Below are 19,605 nucleotides of genomic sequence, written 5' to 3' on the forward strand. Positions count from 1 at the left end.
TGAGTTTGCACGAATACACTTGATTTCCAAGGGGTTCATGCCAAACTATACGATATGGAGTATGCATGGGGAGGTTGGTGTGAATGTTCCGCAGGAAAACGATGATGATGTGGCCATGCCTGATGTTGCCCTCCACGAGGCTGTTACTAACGAGGAACCTATGGCTAGCGTTAATGATGTGTTTGAATCCGGTGTCAACATGGAACCTATGACCACAGTTAATGATGTGTTTAGGAATACGCTAGCTGATGACATTAGGGATGATGATGGTATTTCTCAGCTGCTACATAATGTGGAGGGTGGATGTCTTAGTGATAGACAACTGAAAAAGCTAGAGAAAATGAAACAAGATGGCGAAAAACCATTGTATAAGGATTGTCCAGTGAGCAAACTGAAAGCGGATATCATGCGGTTAGAGGTCAAATCTAGAAATGGATTGAGCGATAAAGGCTTCGATCAGTTGTTAGGTATAATAAGGAAACTGCTAAAAACGAGTTGCCAGAAAACACATACCAGGCCAAGCAAATGATTTGCCCCATTGGTCTCAAGGTTAAAAAAATCTACGCGTGTTCCAATGATTACATATTGTACCGGGGAGATGAATACAAAGACTTAGATGTGTGCCCCAAGTGTGAAGTTCCACATTACAAGGAAGGGATGTCAGATGAGGGTACCAAGACCAGAGGAGGTCCCATAGAGGTCGTTTGGTATTTCCCTATAGCTCCTCGGGTGCATAGACTGTTTGCAAATGCAAAGTCAGCGAAGCTGTTACGCTAGTATGGAGAAGAGCATAAGAAAGATACAATGATGAGGCACCCCACCAATGGGAAGGACTGGAGGACTGTCAATACTATGTTCTATAAGAACACTGGTGGAGAGGTAAGGCACCTTTGATTTGGTTTGAGCACAGATGGGATGAATCCTTTCGACCAGGTTAGAAGCAATCACAGCACCTGGCCAGTGATGCTCTGTATATACAGCCTTCCACCTTGGCTCTGTATGAAGCGGTCATACATCTAGATGCCACTACTGATCCAAGGGCCAAGACAAATGCTACTAGTAGTTGTACGCAGCCAAAATTGACCATGATCATGTCACAGCCATGACTCATCATCGCCCATTAACCCATCGCAAAAGAACCGATAGGCAACAAGAAGCGGCTGATATCGCTGGGACGCGAGAGCCGCATGATTTGACAAACGGTGGCGGTGTCAATCAGGACGATGAGAACGAGGAACCATGGAGCCCTACCACTTGTCTCTAGTTGTATCAAGATGACCAGGTAACTTAGGTATCATGTAACTAGGTAGCCACACATGCTAATTAATTGAGAGGGTCTTAGCTTACTTGGTGTCTCTAGCAGGAGGTTCCACAGGATGAGGAGCCAGATGGTTCGGATAGCAGTGTTAACGTTTGTGAGCGCAAATATAATCTTATAGATTCTGCAAGCGCACAGAACATCAGTGTATCATCTTACCGGGAGTATTCCAGGTATCATTATTTATATTTTACCACAGGAAAATAATGGAGTAAAGATTTATTAAATAATAACAAAGAAGTATTTACTAACATACCAACATAACTAGAGTAGTAGGGTAATGATAAGATTTATGTGGAATGACACACAGGGGATAAATCTATAAAGATAATATAAACTAGTTAACTTAGGAGAAAACAGGTGAGATAGATTCCTACAATATTCTTATTACAGGAACCAAGTATATATATACCTGACTATAGCTAAGACTCACTCTACTCTTGTGCACTTCGGGACGCCGCTAGACGGTAGAGCACCACAAAAGGATAACTCTACTGACACGACTACGGTCCTACAATTTAAGAACCTGCTCAACATGGGGTGGACTATAGAGGATAGACGGGGCTGTCACCTCCCGCTACTACCACACGACTAGGGAACAGGGTGCACTCACAGGTAGAGCATCGTATAAGGCACAAATGAGCACAAATGAGATCACCAACAAAGGTTTAGGAGTTTAAACTAATAAATTCCACAAGTTTTGGTGAATCTATGATTTTTGTAGGGTTTATCTAGAAAACCGTCAAGGTGGACCTACATGTTAGATTTAATTATGCTTATCCACCGTGAAACGGACACTAGAAGGTTATAGAGGACACCAGAGGACACCACGCCGAGGCAGAGAGGTAGAGGCTGCGGCCGGCCCCACCTGCAGGCCGCCTAGCCGATGGGCCCACCTGTTAGCCTCCACGTTGTAATGTCGATTCTCCACCACCTCCTAGGTTGCATCTACGTCATTTCTTAAGTTGGTTTGATCCAAAGGCTCACGTTGGACGCTCTGGCCTATATATATCAGCCCCTGCCCCCCTGAAGGCATCAAGTCATTTGAGAAGACAGAAACCCTAATCATCCTCAGAGCTCCATCATATTCTAGGGTATAGCTAGTTAGGCTAGGTCTAGAGGGAGGCAAGCAGGCTTCGCTTGGATTCCCGATCGTGTCAAGAGCGTGGTTCGGTATAATGTTTGTACCGCCCTCTCTTTTGTCTCCATTACTTTTATATCCTTGCTACAATTGTTATGACAATATTAGTATTCATCTTATTCATGTTCTTCGTTATAATGTTCATTGTCTACTTTGATTATATACCTAGTATAGTTGGATTATCATCATATTCATGCATATGTTCGTATAGAGCTCACCCTAAGGATCCATGGGTGGGTGGTCGAAATTGTGTAAGTGTGGTACTTATACGTTGTTTACCTATGGATACACCCTATATTCCTAGTCATGTGGTAGATCGCGGACGTGACACTCCCGTTGAGTCCTTTGTAGTCCACTCCCCGATGTAGGTAGCACGTAGGATCTGGTTACGAAGGGGGACAAGATTTGTTCTTAATCACCCTTAGTAATGTCCCTTATGTGTAGATAAAAAGATGATCTTAGCAATGACTATTAGGTGTAATTGCACTAATCAATGTATACTTTGACTTATAATTAAGAATGACTTAGGAATTATTCCTCTAATATTCTACCTGACCATGCTAATGTCATAGAAAGGAGTACTCTGAGTGATTTATCATTATCATTGATCAATAGTTATCATATATATATATATATATATTTTATCCTATGACTTACCCCTGTTATGAGTAGAATATTGGTCATGGTTTACTTCTCCATCAATAGTATAAGTTATCAATACTTGTCCATGCTAGACCTTCCCTATGGTGAAAATATAAATAATGATACCTAAAATAATCTCGGGTGAAGTGCTACAATGGTATATTATTTATGCGCTTGCAGATCCCTTTTCATTCATATATATTCTTTCTAGTCACATAAATTAATAAAGAACTACTTAGAGTTATTCTAATAGTAATGCTAGGTAGTACCAACAAGTATCTCTAGCATCATCACTAGGGTGACAACCTAGTAAAGTAATGTCAGAAGATATAGGTTTATAATAGTTGTCTATTAAACTAAGTGACAAGTTAATAAATACCAACAAGCATTTCTGGCATCGTTGCCGTGGAAGGTAGCTAGGCAAGAAGGAAGTATTGATAAACTTATACTTTTTGATGTGGTCGAGATAAACCACTAACCTCTGCTCAGACAGGCTTACCCTTGTTTTGTCTACTTTTGTATCTTATGCAGGGTAATGTATGACCGGTTTTGACCTTCGAACAAACTACGTTGATGATCTAGAAGCACAACTTAAGAGGACTAAGGGTAAACTCAAAAAAGTTTTAGCTTTAGAGTTAGAAGACAACCATATAAGGAGAAGCTTAACACTAGAATTTGAAGCCATGGCTGACATGACTCTTCATGAAATCTTTGCTCTAACCACTGCCAACATCCATACTGGACCTAATGTCAATGTTGGAGACAAATGGATTCGAGCTCAAGCTAGCTCTCATCAACATGGTGCAGGCTAGCCATTTTTGTGGAAAGGCACATGAAGATGCGAGTGCACAACTCCAACACTTTCTGGAGATCTATAGCACTTTCACCATCAAAGGACTAACCAAGGACACCATACTACTTCGCCTCTTCCCATTCTCACTTTTGAGGAAGGCAAAGCAGTGGTTCTATGCCAACAAAGATAGAAACACTACATGGGATAACTGCTCCACTGCCTTCCTAGCAAAGTTCTTTTTCATAGGTAAGACCAATGCTCTACGTGGGAGAATCTCATGTTTTCAGCAATACATGATGAATCTATCCCTGAGGCATGAGAACGCTTTCAAGACTACATATCAGAATGTCCTCATCATGGGATGGAAAATTGGCTACACAAGCAGACCTTCTACCATAGGTTGACCAACTGTACCCATGAGACTATGGATACTGCTGTTGGAGGTGCTTTCCTGTCACTCACACTTCCAGCTGCAACAACTCTTGTAGAGAAGATGTCCTCCAACCAAGATTGGAATGAAGAATGTGTTCAGATCTAGAAGAGAGGTGGAGGTATACATCAACTCAAGGAGGTAGACATGCTATCTGCCAAGATGGACCTGCTAATGAAGAAGCTCAAAGTCCGAACTAATGAGAAGAAAGAAGTCATGCACATTCATGATTCCCGCATGACATGTGAAGTGTGTGGCAACACTGGGCATTAAGGGAACAACTGCCCTAAAACCCATGAGGATGTGAACTTCGTCAACAACAACTACTATCATCCTCAACAGAATCAAGGATGGAACCAGCAACAGAGGCTGAACTACCAAGGTAACCCTCAAGGTAATAATTATAATAACTTCAATCAACCACCCTTGAGAGAATTAATTGCTGGCCAATCTAGACTTATGTAAGGATTATCTAAGAAGGTAGCTGCCAATGATAAAATTCTAGAAAATATAAGTAACAGAATGGATAGCTTTGCTTCTGCCATTAAGAACCAGCATAGCTTTAATAAAATGATAGAATCACAAATAGCTTAGCTAGCGGCTGTTGTTCCTCCATCCAACAAAGGTAAGATTCTGGGGCAGCTGGAAGATCTAGAAACTGCAAATCTTGTCGATATTCACAATGCAGCTTTCTACTACACGCAACCATCAGAGAGAAGGTGGATAGATTACACCCTACCCAACAAGAAAGGTGATCTAGGGAGACCTGTCATCCCTATCGCCACTAGACCTCACATCTTCTAGGAAGTTGTCTGTGACTTCGGAGCAAGTGTCAACATCATGCCTAAGGTAATGTATGATAAAATCAATGGAGATACTTTGTTGTACACAAATATGCATTTGCAGCTTGCAGATCAGTCACTTGCTACCCCAAGGGAGTTCTTGAAGATGCCATCATCCTAGTGGGACAATCATATGTTCCCATAGACTTTGTGGTTTTGGAAACAGGTGGAGATGAAAGGGCACCATCATCCTGGGCCGACCTTTCTTGAGCACTGTAAAAGCCATCATCTACGCGGATAGTGCCAAGATCTATTCACAATCAAGGACAAGAAGGAGAAGTTCTCGTTCAAGAACGGCATCTTACAATCTCCTAGTCATCCACAAAAAGGCATACCTACCCGAAGAGACAACAATGACCAAGAAGAAGAACAACCGAATAAGGAGGAAGAACAAGACTAGTCAGTGACAAGAAGAAATGGTCAACATGATCAACACACTCTGATCTGAGTATGACCACCTCCTTGCTTCACCATTCCTTGCTAAGAAGGATGATCCAGGCGTACCGACGATCGAGTGTACCATTGGAAAAAGAATCTTCCACAAGACCTTCTGTGACATTGGATCGGGCGTCAATATAATGTCCAAGGTAATGTATGAATATTTATTCGGTAATGAACCTTTGTTCCCTATATATATGCAGTTGTAGATGGTGGACCAATCAATTTGATTCCATGAGGGAATAGCGAGGGATGTTATGGTAAGAATATAGGATCACTATGCTCCTACCGATTTCATGGTCCTAGACATGGGAGAAGAAGAAGATGATGCACCCATCATCCTTGGAAGACCATTCCTCAACACCACCAACGCGATCATCTACATCGGATCTGGACAAGTCCACTTCTAATCCCCTAGAGAAAAGGTACGCTGTTATTTTAATAGTTATACTACTTATGAACAACCCAAGAAGAGTCACTCTAGGAGGAGACATCGATCATCCCAACATCAAAGGAACCAACTCCGATGGAATTAATGGGAAGATGAAGAACCTGAATGTGGCAGAACCGCCCAAAATAACACGCTTTCGGAGGTGCTCGTCTTCCACTAGACACTAAGCACCTCGAAAGTGAGCTACATTGGACAGTTCCGTCGAGCACACCCAAGGAAGAACTCAAAACAATCCATGTTTTACATCTAGAATCCAATAATGAGTATGAGCTTACAATACTTAGTCCATTTCATACAATAAGAGTTCTTAGAAATTATTTATTACAATACCAGAGTTTAGAGTGCGATAATTAAACATCGGAATGAAAATAAACATCTAGCGGAAATGATACAAGGATCCTTTTATGCCCACCAGAAGAATCCTCCACACAAGAGCTACTCCTCAAGCCGCACCTGCAATAGGGGTAAAATAACCCTGAGTACACAATGTACTCGCAAGACTTACTCGACTAGTGGGAATAGTTTTCCGACTCTCAAGGATATGATAGGCAATATAGATTTGTTGTTTTCTTTTTGTTTATGGAAAGCATTACTAATAGTTCATCCTTATAGTTAAGTTTTATTAGCAGTCATGATTACTTCATTAGCTAACCATTCGAGGTAAGCACCTGTTCTACTTTCAAGTAAGGGTTAAATAATTAGAATCATTTCACCATCTTTCATCTTCCAGTTCTTACTACGGTGCTAGATCATAGCCAAGTCATACCGTCTCACGAAAACAACGATTCATGAACCAATGTATCCCCGCTGGATACCCCAAAACACACGCCCCATTTGTACTCTAGGCACAAACAAGACCAACCCATTCCATTCCTATCACGGGGTTTAGGTCCTCGTCCAAACTTGGACTCCAAGCCCCCATACTTGAGACCCGGTCTCAACATGGTGCTTAGACCTCCATCTTTCCCCACCTCCAATCAGTCAGTCCGGAAAGAGCTAGAACCCACGACAAGAGTGTAACGAGTCTTCCCGCTCCCATAAGCAAGTATGTGCTCAGGATAATAAGTCCGTGACCTGACAACCATCCACATCAATGGACGGTCCTTAATCGACATGAACAAGGAAACAGTGTAACCAAGCTAAGCCCCATTGGCCACGGGACACAACCTGTTACACCCACCAATACCCATACCATATCCCTGTCCTATCTCCATTTTTCCTTTCATCCTTTTATTATGAGAGTAATAATAATCCCCTATTATGAGCAACGGCAGGTTACTCACGCTACCGATGACCTAAGCATAGCATCTACTCGAACATGCACTAGTAAGACTCTTAGTATAGGTATATCTATGCATGTGGTTTCCATAAAATTCCTATAACGTAAATGCACAACATATATATATATGGTGAATTGTAAAATAGAGGTTATGCACTGGGGCTTGCCTTGGGCAGGCGTGGTGTCAGCTGAGTCAGTCAGTGGCGGCTTCGGGACCTCCTCCTGCATGAGAATATCCTCCTTGTACTCCTCGACGATCTCCTTGAACTCATGATCACCGGTGGTCACGATCTCCGCCAACTCATTCTCTACATGCATGCGGTGATGATGCAACACTTAGCATTTAGGCAACAACAACTCTTAAAATAAGAATACGCATACTAAGCTATTAAGATAGCTCTAATAACTAAGATACTAAGCTAACTATCATTTTTATCAAGTAAAGTGTTGGGTTCAACTAACAGACCCTTAGCTTGATAATTTAAGGATATATCTTTATTTCTACTAGTGATTTATTGTATATTGAAACAAAGAGCATTTAACTGCCCTAATGCTTAGTCTATTCTAAAGATACAAAATTATAGTGAGCATATAATAATACAATGAAACTGATGTAAAAATTTCAGGATCAAAACTATCATCAATTCACCACAAAAATTCCTACAATAATTAACTTAATATTATGAAGCACTTTCAAATGATTTAATAGCTCCTAGTGTCAACACATATAAACATGAACTAAATACACCAATAGATAGATCACAATTTTAGTAACCTAACTAAATTTGTTTCGCAATTTTTGAACACCTACACAAATTTATATTAATTACCAAAGATCAGCTCGGAATTAAATTAGAAAACCATTCACAAATTCCTAGAAAAAGAAAAATAATCTCCCACGCGGCCCAAGCGACATGGCATATGCGCGTGTAGCATGCCACTTCCGTGGCCCATGTGAGGCCGGCCCACGGTGGGGAAGCCCGCACGCCAGTGTTTTTGCAAAAGAGTCCTCAATTTTCTTCCGAATCACACCTAAGCCCAATACTATTTCGCCCTCTCTCAAATCTTCCTAGAATTCCCCCACGCGCACCACCGGTGACTCAGTGCACGGCGGCGCAACGGTGGTGACACAGCGCAGCCATGTCGGCCACCTGGGACCTTCACCAGCCCACCTAACGGGCTGGTCACCATCTCCGACCCGAGTGGCTACGCTAAGTGTCGGTGCAGGTGACATGACTTGCTGGGGAAAGGCTGCAGCGGCACGCGGCCATCTGCGATGGTGGTGCCACTATTCTGGTGAGCTAGGGCAGCTACATACCTAATTGGTTAGCACGCAAGGATCAGGAGGCTACCATGGACCAAACCGGAGCGACAGTTGGAGTGGAGGATGACGGTGGAGGGCTGGCCACATGTAGCCGAACTATGCGGTGGCGCACCACGGTGGCACGGTCATGTCAGCAATGACGGTGAGGCGGTAGAGGTTTGACTAAGGTGCATAGGGCGAAGAGGGGGTCGAGGCGAGGCTAGTGGTGCAGCCAATTTGGCTTGAGATGGTCAGATGGGAGCTGCCCTCGGTGATGGGCGAACTCGGCCTTATTGGCACGGTGGTAGGAAAAGCTCCAAAATTGAAGCTCAGCTGCGCACCATTCAAGGTGGGGTAGGAACGGTTGGCTAGGCGGCTGTAACACCCCGGTGTTATACCTACATTTAGTCACTACAAATCATACATATCATGCATCATCAAGCATCCAAATCATACATGCCTAATCATGTAAATAACAATTGAAACACTGCTTCAAAACATTTGAAACATGTTGTGAAACCTGAATGTTGCATACCTTTGTTAGAATTGTTTTGCCCTGATTTTGCTGGCTAGGTTAGTAAAACATGTTTGGCTACTATTGTAAATCATCTAGGATTATTTAGTTCAATTTTTGGAGCAAGGTTTGTATTCAAATTAATTCAAAATTTTGCTTCCAAAGTAATTTCCCAAAAATTAGGGTTTTGAGTTAAACATGGACTTTGATTTTACAATTCAAAATCTAGAAAGAATTTGGCTTTGGTCATAAAAGCAAAGTTGTAGAGAATTAAATTCTAATCAACTTTCATTTTTGGTACATTTTCAAAAGATGTCATTTTCTTGCTCAAAATAATGTTTGAAAGTTGGCATTTAAAAATTCCTTGAAAATACAAACGAAAAAGGGCTTTCTCTCCTTCGCGGGCCGCCGCCTCGCTTCTGGCCCACTGCCGAAGCCGGCCTGGCCTGCAGCCGCGAGTCTCCCGCGCCAGCGCCGCGCGTATTGCCAGCCCAGCCTAGCCCAGCGCCACGCCCGACCGCGGCAGAGCTTGTCCGCCGCGTGGCGGCCATGCGTCGTTGATGCCGCCGTGCGTCGCAGCCAGCCTACACCCACGCCCACGCGCCCGCCTACACCTACTGGAGCCGGTGCGCTCGCTGGCTCACTCCCACGCTGCCTCTCCTCTCTGCAAGCACCGCGTGCTCCCACTCTGCCCCTCGCCGTGCCACCGCACCCACTGGCAAAATCCGCCGCGGCTCCTACACCTTGGCCAGCAAGCACGCACCTACAGTTCCGCCTCACTCTCCTTCAAGTCGTGCTCGTGTTTGTGCCGACTGTCGAGCTTAGGTAGTGACGTCTCGCACCTCGCCACCGCCGGCCATGGCGCCGCCGTGCTCGGCCGCCATGGAAGGCCCCTTCCTCCTCTTCTCCAACCCCGCCTAGCTACCCTACCGCATTCGCTAGCTTCTCGCGCATCGCATACGCCCGCTATCTCGCCCTGTCTCGGCCGGGAATGGCCGCCGGCCTCGTGGCCGAGCCGCGCCGCCGCGACGTCGCAGCGCCGGTGTGTCCTCTGCCTTAGTCGAGCTAGGCCAAAAGGCCGTGGGCCGACGCCCTGTCGGGCCACCTCCCCTTTCCCCTTCGCTCAGGCCGTGCAGGCCAAAAGTGGCCGTGGGCCAGCTGATTCCAGCGGGCTGGCCCAGTAGCAGTAGGATGAATTGTTTTCAATTTATTCTTTATTATTTAAAAATAGAAATGGTTTGCAAAATGTTTGGATACTTAAAGTTGCTCCAAATCTGTTGAAATAAATTTGTCTAGGTTCCTTATCATCAGATCTACTTGGGAAAATTATTGCATGTGATTTTTGAAATACTTTTCTATAGAACTTTATTTAATCATGTATATTGCTGATAACTTTAAAAATGTGTAGAAAAATCTATAGGCTTCAGAAAAATATGATTCTAAGTTTGTTAATCTTCCTATATAATGTACTACCTAGGAAAAATATGTTTCATGCATGTGCTGTGGGAAAATTTTGAGGTGTAGTTCAAGTACCTTTAATGGCTGATTTTTGTTATTTTAGCTAGAGGGCAAACTTTGTATAAAACATGCATGTGATAATTTTTGTACAGTCATTGTATGCTATGAAGAACCTAAGAAAAATACTAACTCTGTTGTTTGACACTTTTCACAGTTGAAAGTATTTTTATGTTCATAATCCTGCCATAGCTTGTGATTTTTGTGTAGGCTAATCCACTCATTCAAACACCATGAAAATATGATGGTAAACTACTTAGGGTAGTAATGTGCTATGGTAATTTTCTAAGATTTTTCTAAGCAAGAAAAATAGAGGTTGCTATTCAAACCTATTATTAATTAGGGTTTTAATTAAGTGTTGCTTTTTGTGGGATTAAGAAATTAGTAAAGCTTTGGTGTATCTTTGAAGCATTTAATAACATGTGTTAAATTAACATATTAGTAGTAGAAGAGAATGCAGTAGATGACATGTGCTTGTAGTATATTTTCTTGGATGATGTTGACTACCTTGCATTCAAACATATCCATTGTATTCATCTCATCCGATGCACCAATTGCATAAGCACTTACGCACATTGCATCATACAGGATCGCAAATCGAGAACCTAGTCGTCATACCCGAGGAGCTCGAGGAGCAGTTCGAGGTGCAGCCGCAGGAAGTGCCCGAAGCCGACGAGGAGGATGTTGAGGAACTTCCGGAGTGCCCCGATCACCGTCCGAGCTCCTTTGAGAGAGGCAAGCCCCGGAGCATTTTCTCCCGGTTTGCAATTATTTAATTAAATGCTTTACTTTAATTAATGCATTATGTTCAGGAGTTGTTTGCAACCGTTGCTGCATTATCCCTTGTTTACCTTTGTTATACTATATCCTTGTACCCTGGTATCCGCGGTCGAGTCAATGCTTAGCTAGCTTAGACCGGTAGAAGTCAGGTGATTTCCTGTCACCTGCGAGCTATAGGTGGTTACCTGGATCTGCTTGGATGACTATGAAGTCATGGTATAACTAAGTGTTAAATGAAGTTGAGACTGGACGGAGACTTGCAGAGTTTTGGACTGTAGTGTTTCCGTCTGTGTCGATTAAGGACCGACCGTTGTTGGGCCTCGAGTCATGTTGAACGCATGCCTTACATTTAGCTGGCTGGATAAAGTACCTTCCGACCGCGAAGCTGGGAGATTTTTCAGGCTGAGTAGATTGCCCGCAGCGCACTGTGCTAGAGCAGGTGTGGTAGGACACGGGGGCGAGATGATAAGACCAAAGTGCAGTCGGTCGGCCCCCGGGTACATGTGGTTCCTGGCAAACTCGAGATACCTGGAAAGTTGACTCGGTGATCAATATCTCACTTTAGCGGGTGAGTGAGGTTTGTGTAAGGAATAAATCACCAGCTAGTTAGGAATCGATTCGAATCGTTATCGCTCCTGGATAGTGAGCACTTGACTTGGGTTACTTCATCGTAGTAAATGTTTATGGAACACTTGGACAGTTATAATGAATATGACAGTATGGAAGTTGTTTAATGATCATTGGTTATCATTATCTGCTTAATCACATGTTTACTCTAGTATAGGTGCAAATCTAGTCGATAGGTTAATAATAATTAACTTGGCAATAATGCTTTTGAAAAGGGTCTTGAAATGCTAAAAAATGCTTCTTTTTGCAAATGAGTTAGCTACCCTACTATAAAGCCCTTCATAATCCTTGGTGTCACTTATTTTCGGTTATGTCGGGTAAGTCTAGCTGAGTACCTTCTCGTACTCAGGGTTTTATTCCCACTTGTTGTAGATGGGCAGATGTATTATGGCTACTGTATCAACCGCCTGTATCCTGCGATGGGTGATGCTTAGGACCATGGGCATGGTCATTCCTTATGTCTCATCTAATGCTTTTGTTGGAGATGATCATTCGCTGGCACTATATTTAAACTCTGCGTGAGTGTGTGTGTGGTTTGAACAAATGACTCCTGCTACTTTTATTCGAACTGGTTTTGTAATAACTATGTTGAAACTCTGATGTATCTAAGATGCAAACTTTCATGTAATATGTGATGGTGACCGCTAAACTTATTATGATCTTGGCTGGAATGGAAGTTGGTTTGAAATCCTTCGTGATTTCACGGACTACCGGGTTATACGGGCTTAAGTTTGCTAAATCGTTTGCTCTGGCGGATGATTTTCTTACTTAATTTCATATAATTGGTCGGTTCTGTTACAGCTGACATCAGAGCATGGTTTAGCGTGTTACTGTTCACAAGTGTATTTAAAACAAAAAGGCATTTGGAAAACGTGATTTTCAAAATATAAAGTATGCCAGTGATCATATCCTTTATGCCCAGTTAAGGACTTTAGGTGGCTTAATTAAGTACTGACTTGGGGTTCTTGCATCATATTTCTCTTTCGTCGCTCATACGGCGTGCTATTGTATGAGTGCCACTTGTTTGAGTGGTAATGAATGGATCATTTGCCTCTATGCCTCGGTAAGTGTGAGTTATGAGAGCATGATCGGATACACCACCGATCTAGGGTGAATGCTTATATGATGCTGGAGTAATTACATGTTCTACGCATGTTTTACAAAGGCATCTCATGTATGGGTCTTCCGTCTGTTGAGGCGATGCCATCAATAGGACGATGGTTTGGGTAGTTACTACCGTTGTACACGTATCTGGGGATTCGTGTAGAGCGTGTAGATAAAACTTTACTGCTTTTATGCATTCATTGGGAATTGGGCTGAAATGAATCTTCTGCAGGTACATAACAACGCTATCGTGTAGAACGTATTAGCTATGTATTTGAGAGATCGTTTGTATGCCACCGAATTCGTCGTTAGAAATTATTTATTTCTTAAGTTTGTGAGAACGTACGGCACGTACATACATCATGTTACTTGTGCATTTCATTCATGTCATGCATTCCTCCCCTTATAAATTGATTATCTCCTTTTGATAAAATTTGTATCACCTAAAATATGTTTCCCCGAAGTAATAAAAGAACTTTTGCTACAGATGGCCCGCATGAAGCAGACCACCCGTAAGTCCACCGGAGGAAGAGCACCTTGACGTCCGTTGGCCCTGAGGGAGCACCACACCACAGACACTTTCTTGAGCGAGTTTGGCATGCCGACCTTGCTTTGGAGAGTGCTCCATGATGTGGGGTACCTAGAGGGTCAAGAGCCGGTGTACTCTTGGAATGAGAGCCAGTTAGCAAAGGATGGACTCGCAGTGGTGGAGATCACGGTTTCTGCTCTCGGTGATGCTCCAGATTGGGATGGTTGGCATTTGGAGTTTGAGGGTCGCACTCCAGCTGAGGGTGCAGAGGGAGCAGCCTTTCGTGTCATCAGGGACATTATGAGCAGATTTCCCAGTGAGCTTGCAGCAGCTCTAGCTGGCACTTTTCCTAGGGATGATCCTCGTGATGCTATTTGGGTTCAGCCTTAGGGAAGTGCATTGGTCAGAGGTCCAGCTGAGGGACAGGCTAGCGACAACCAGGCAATGAGTGCTATGTTTGCCGCCATCAGAGCGTATGAGGGTCTCGAGAGTACCTACTAGACTTTGACTGGCTTGCGTGGTGAGGATAAGCTCAAGGGGAGAAAGCAAAAGAAGAGATAGGCACGTGCTATAGCTAGCTTGCAGGAGCAGTTGGCTGATATGAACTTACAGCGAGATCAGGCGGTTGAGAGAGGTGATAGAGCTATGCAGCGAGTGCATACGTTGACTCAAGCCAACAACAATGCAGACCGCATGATAGGACAGTTGGTTCGGGAAAGGAATGAAGCCTGGGACGAGAGGGACCTTCTGCTGCAGAGGGTCAATGAGCTAAAGGAATACAACGGCAACCTGCATGAGGAGTTTCACGTGCTCTACAATGGGGTTGGCCCATATGCTCCACCGAACGCCGCTGGCATGGATATCGATGACGACAACGAGGACAAGCTTGTAGTTTCACCTGGGGGCGATGGTGACGTCTTCAATCCCGATGATGGCCCCGAGGAGTAGGCTAGTTGCCTTGCGCTAGTATCTAGGTCTTGTTGCGATGACCTTTCTTTTGTTGGCATGTAACCTATTGTATGTTGCTTCGAATGTATGAGACTTGGCATGTGGTTGGAACTTGAATTTCGAATGCAATATCTGAACGTATAAAAAGTCCAGTGTATGTATGCTGGTAAATTGGTTGTATGGACGCGATGTTTGCCGTTGAAGTAATTCGATTAAGTGCTGTTGTTTTAATTGGGATGCGATTGTTGTGCCTATGTTTTATTGTATGAATTTATTCTCTCTGGTAAATTCAGTACGGCATAATTTTTCCTTCACTCGCAATTATTACAGCTTCACTCAATCATTACTTGTTGCTGAAATATGCAGATGACAAACACTCGCTGAACCACATATGAGGCCACTGAGACCGGTGCTAATGGTGCGGGGACAGGTGGTGGTGGTGGTGGAAACCACGGCAACAACAATAAACCTCCCCATGAACCGCATTTGCCACCTCCTCCCCCATTTACCCCCGAGATGTTCCTCGCACAGCTGCTCGGGAGTCAGCACAACGCGGAACAATCCTAGAAAAACATGGAGGATTTTCTACGCACCATCGCCAACAATGTTCAACATGGTAACAATCAAGGTGGTGGCATGGGAATGAACCAATATAGCAGCTTCAAAGATTTCATGGACACCAGGCCGCCAGTGTTCAAGGAAGCAACAGAGCCACTCGATGCTGAGGAATGGATCAACACGATGGAAGATAAATTCCATGTGTTGAGGATGACTGAGGTGCTGAAAATGGAGTATGCTGCACTTCAATTGCAAGGACCGGTGGGAATGTGGTGGAAGCACCATCGCACCACCTTCCCTCCAAATGCTTAGATTTCATGGAGAGAGTTTGCGGAGGCCTTCCGTGGAGTCTATATTCCACCCGGGCTGACCGAGATGAAATTGGGAGAATTCTTGGCGTTAAGTCAGGGCACCAAGACCGTGACGCAATACCTGCATGCCTTCAACAACTTGTGTCGCTATGCTCCTGACATAGTTGACACAGATGCTAAAAGGATAGCCAGTTTCAAGAGGGGACTCAATCCAAAAATGATGAAGCATGTTGGTACCAACAACCGCATCAGATTCAATGACTTCATCAGTGACTGTCTGAAGCAGGAGAAAAATAACAACGCCAGCACCGCAGCCAAGACACACAAGAGAGCCCTTGAAGGTGGTCTGTCCCAAGCTAGAGCACCTATGGGAGGTCATCCTCCATATCGCCCATCGGCACCTGGTGCTAGATTCCGGCCACCTCAGTAAAGAAGTCAGAATTTCCATGGACCTCAGAAGCCTTACAAGATGGCAGTATAACCCAACAAAGCAACCGCAACTGTGGTACAAGGCAGTTCTAAGGGAGCTGTGGGATCTGTCGGGACAGTGAGGGGACCCTGCTATAACTGTGATCAACCCAGCCATTTCTCGAGGTTTTGTCCGTACCCGCCCAAGAAGAAGCAGCAGACTTATAATGCTAGAGTGCATAGTACAACAGTGGATGAAATTCTTGAGGGAGAGCCCATCACTGCTGGTAAGTTTCCTGTCAACGAAAACCCTGTAGTTGTTCTATTTGATTCTGGATCATCGCATTCTTTTATGAGTCAAGCATTTGCACAGAAACATGAACAACTATGCACCGAATTGGGTTATGGTTACCATATAAGTTCAGCAGGGGCTGATGTTTTGACCAATCGGATGGTTCGAGGGGCAACCCTTGAATTAGGTAGCAGGAAGTTCTGAGTGAACTTGATAGTTATGCCTGGATTAGTTTTGGATGTCATTATAGGGATGAATTGGATGAAGGATTGGGGAGCAGTCATAGATACTGCAAGTCGAGTACTTACCCTTAAGGATCCCCTAGGTGAGGGTACTTTCCAAGTACCATTGCCTCGAAGAACAGACCTTATAAGTGTTATATGTGCTACAGTAGTCATTCCTATTCATCATATTCCGGTAGTGTGTGAATTTCTGGATGTATTCCCGGATGAGCTACCTGGTCTTCTGCCGGATAGGGAGATTGAGTTTGGAATTGAGTTAGTCCCCGGAACAGCTCCGATTTCAAGGAGACCCTATCGGATGCCTCCAGATGAGTTAGCTGAGCTGAAGAAGCAATTAGAAGATTTATCAAAAAAAGGGGTTTATTCGGCCAAGCAAGTCTGAATAGGGATGTCCCGCCTTGTTTGTGAAGAAGAAGAAAGAGGGCACGTTGAGAATGTGCGTAGATTACAGGCCACTCAACACTGTAACCATAAAGAATAAGTATCCCTTGCCTCATATTGATGTTCTGTTTGACCAATTATCCAAGGCCAAGGTGTTCTCAAAAATAGATTTGAGATCCGGTTATCATCAGATCAAGATTAGGCCACATGATATACCAAAAACTGTATTTTCCACCAGATATGGGTTGTATGAGTATCTTGTCATGTCCTTTGGCTTGACAAATGCTCCTACATACTTTATGTTTTTGATGAATACAGTTTTCATGCCAGAATTAGATAAGTTTGTGGTAGTGTTCATCGATGACATTCTGGTGTACTCCGAGAACGAGAAAGATCATGAAGAGCATCTGAGAACTGTCTTGACCAGACTAAGGGATCATCAACTGTATGCTAAGTTTAGCAAATGCGAATTCTGGTTGAAGGAAGTTCCTTTCCTTGGTCACATTCTGTCAGAGAATGGAGTTTTAGTCGATCCAAGTAAGGTGCAAGAAGTTATGAATTGGAAAGCCCCGACCATAGTTCCTGAGATTAGAAGTTTCTTAGGACTAGCGGGTTATTACCGTCGCTTTATACCTGATTTCTCAAAAATTGCCAAACCAATGACAAGTCTCCTATAGAAGGATCACAAGTTTGTGTGGACAGAGGAGTGTGAAGCAGCTTTCCACACTTTACGGAAACTGTTGACCACTGCTCCTGTTCTAGCACAACCAGATATCGAGAAACCCTTTGATGTGTTTTGCGATGCATCGAAAACTGGATTAGGCTGTGTTCTTATGCAAGATAGGAGAGTCATTGCCTATGCCTCACGTCAATTGAGGAAGCACGAGGTCAACTATCCAACATATGATCTTGAACTTGCTGCAGTTGTGCATGCCCTAAAAATTTGGAGACATTATCTACTTGGTAATGTGTGCAATATTTTCACAGATCATAAGAGTCTTAAGTACATCTTTACCCAACCAGAGCTGAACATGAGACAGCGCAGATGGTTGGAATTGATCAAGGATTACAACTTGAATGTGCAATATCATCCTAGAAAAGCCAATGTAGTGGCAGATGCTTTAAGCAGAAAGTCACATTACTTGAATGTGCAGCCATTACTTGAAGATGGGTTCGATCTAATGCATCCTGCTGTGTTACATAGTATTCAGATTAGTTGCTCTTTGGAGAGTAAGATAATAGAAGGCTAGAAAACCGACAAGGGGATATTCCACATCAAAGAGAAAATAAAAGAAAAGTCATCTCAACACTTTAAAGTGGATGAACAGGGCGTGTTGTGGTTTGACGACCGTCTTGTGGTTCCCAAGGATCGAGAGCTTAGGAATAAACTCATGGATGAAGCTCACCTTTCTAAGCTATCTATCCATCCTGGAAGTAGTAAGATGTATCAAGAACTAAGATCTCGTTATTGGTGGACCAAAATGAAGAAAGAAATTACAGCATATGTTGTCAGATGTGACACATGTTGTCGAGTGAAAGCCATTCACATGAAACCCACCGGTATGTTGCAACCCTTGTCCGTCCCTAGTTGGAAGTGGGACGATATATGGATTTTATCACGGGTTTGCCCACTACTCAAAAAGGACATGATTCGGTTTGGGTAATTGTGGACCATCTTACCAAGCCGCTCATTTCTTGCCTGTCAAAACAGAATATCGACCACCTCAATATGCCGAAAAGTATATCGCAGAAATTGTGAGGTTGCATGGTATACCTAAGACCATAGTATCTGATAGAGGCTCATAGTTCATGGCTCATTTTTGGGAACATTTGCACAAAGGCTTAGGAACTAGTTCGATTCGTAGTACCGCTTATCATCCTCAGATAGATGGTCAGACTGAATGAGTGAATGCTGTTTTGGAGGATATGTTAAGAGCCTGTGTATTGTCTTCTAAGGGATCATGGGAGTCATGGTTACCGTTAGCTGAGTTTTTTTATAATAATAGTTATCAAGAAAGCATCAAGATGGCTCCATTCGAAGCTTTATATGATAGAAAATGTAGAACACCATTGAATTGGGTCGAGCCTGGTGATAGAAGGTATTATGGCATTGACTTTGTAGAAGAAGCCGAGAAGAAAGTTCATATTATTTAGCAGAATATGAAAGCGGCCCAATCACGTCAGAAAAGTTATGCAGACAGAAGAAGGAGACCCCTTGTGTTTGAAGTTGGTGACTATGTTTATCTGAAAGTCACGCCAATGAAGAAGAAAAGGTTCAGAGTCCGAAGAAAGCTTGCCGCAAGATTTGTAGGACCATACAAGATCTTGGAACAAAGAGGACTGGTAGCCTACAAATTAGAGTTACCTAAAACAATGAGTACCGTTTTCCCAGTTTTCCATGTATCACATCTCAAGAAATGTTTGCGTGTTCCAGAGGAAAGAATAGAACCTCGAGGTATCCAACTCAAATCAGATTTGATGTATCGTGAGCAACCAGTCCGGGTGTTAGACACTAAGGAATGTGCTACTCGGAATAGTGTGGTGAAAACATACAAGATACAGTGGGATCATCATGATGAGGGAGATGCAACTTGGGAAACAGAAGAGTATCTACAAAAAGCTTATGAAGATTTTTGTAACAAATGGTTCGTAACCCAAATCTTGGGACGAGATTTTTATAAGGGGGAGGGCTGTAACACCCTAGTGTTATGCCTGCATTTAGTCACTGCAAATCATATATATCATGCATCATCAAGCAT

At 43.4% G+C, this 19,605-nt stretch overlaps 1 non-coding gene across 1 annotated transcript; it reads right to left on the reverse strand.

Moving 5' to 3' along the window:
* Nucleotides 1-4,149: 4,149 nt before the first annotated feature.
* Nucleotides 4,150-4,257, reverse strand: LOC136511526 (small nucleolar RNA R71). Its single transcript, XR_010772749.1, has one exon. It is a non-coding gene; the product is annotated as a small nucleolar RNA R71 (small nucleolar RNA).
* Between the last annotated feature and the right edge of the window lie 15,348 nt (nt 4,258-19,605).

Source organism: Miscanthus floridulus, chromosome 1, assembly GCF_019320115.1.
Source record: "Miscanthus floridulus cultivar M001 chromosome 1, ASM1932011v1, whole genome shotgun sequence".
Lineage (NCBI taxonomy): Eukaryota > Viridiplantae > Streptophyta > Magnoliopsida > Poales > Poaceae > Miscanthus > Miscanthus floridulus.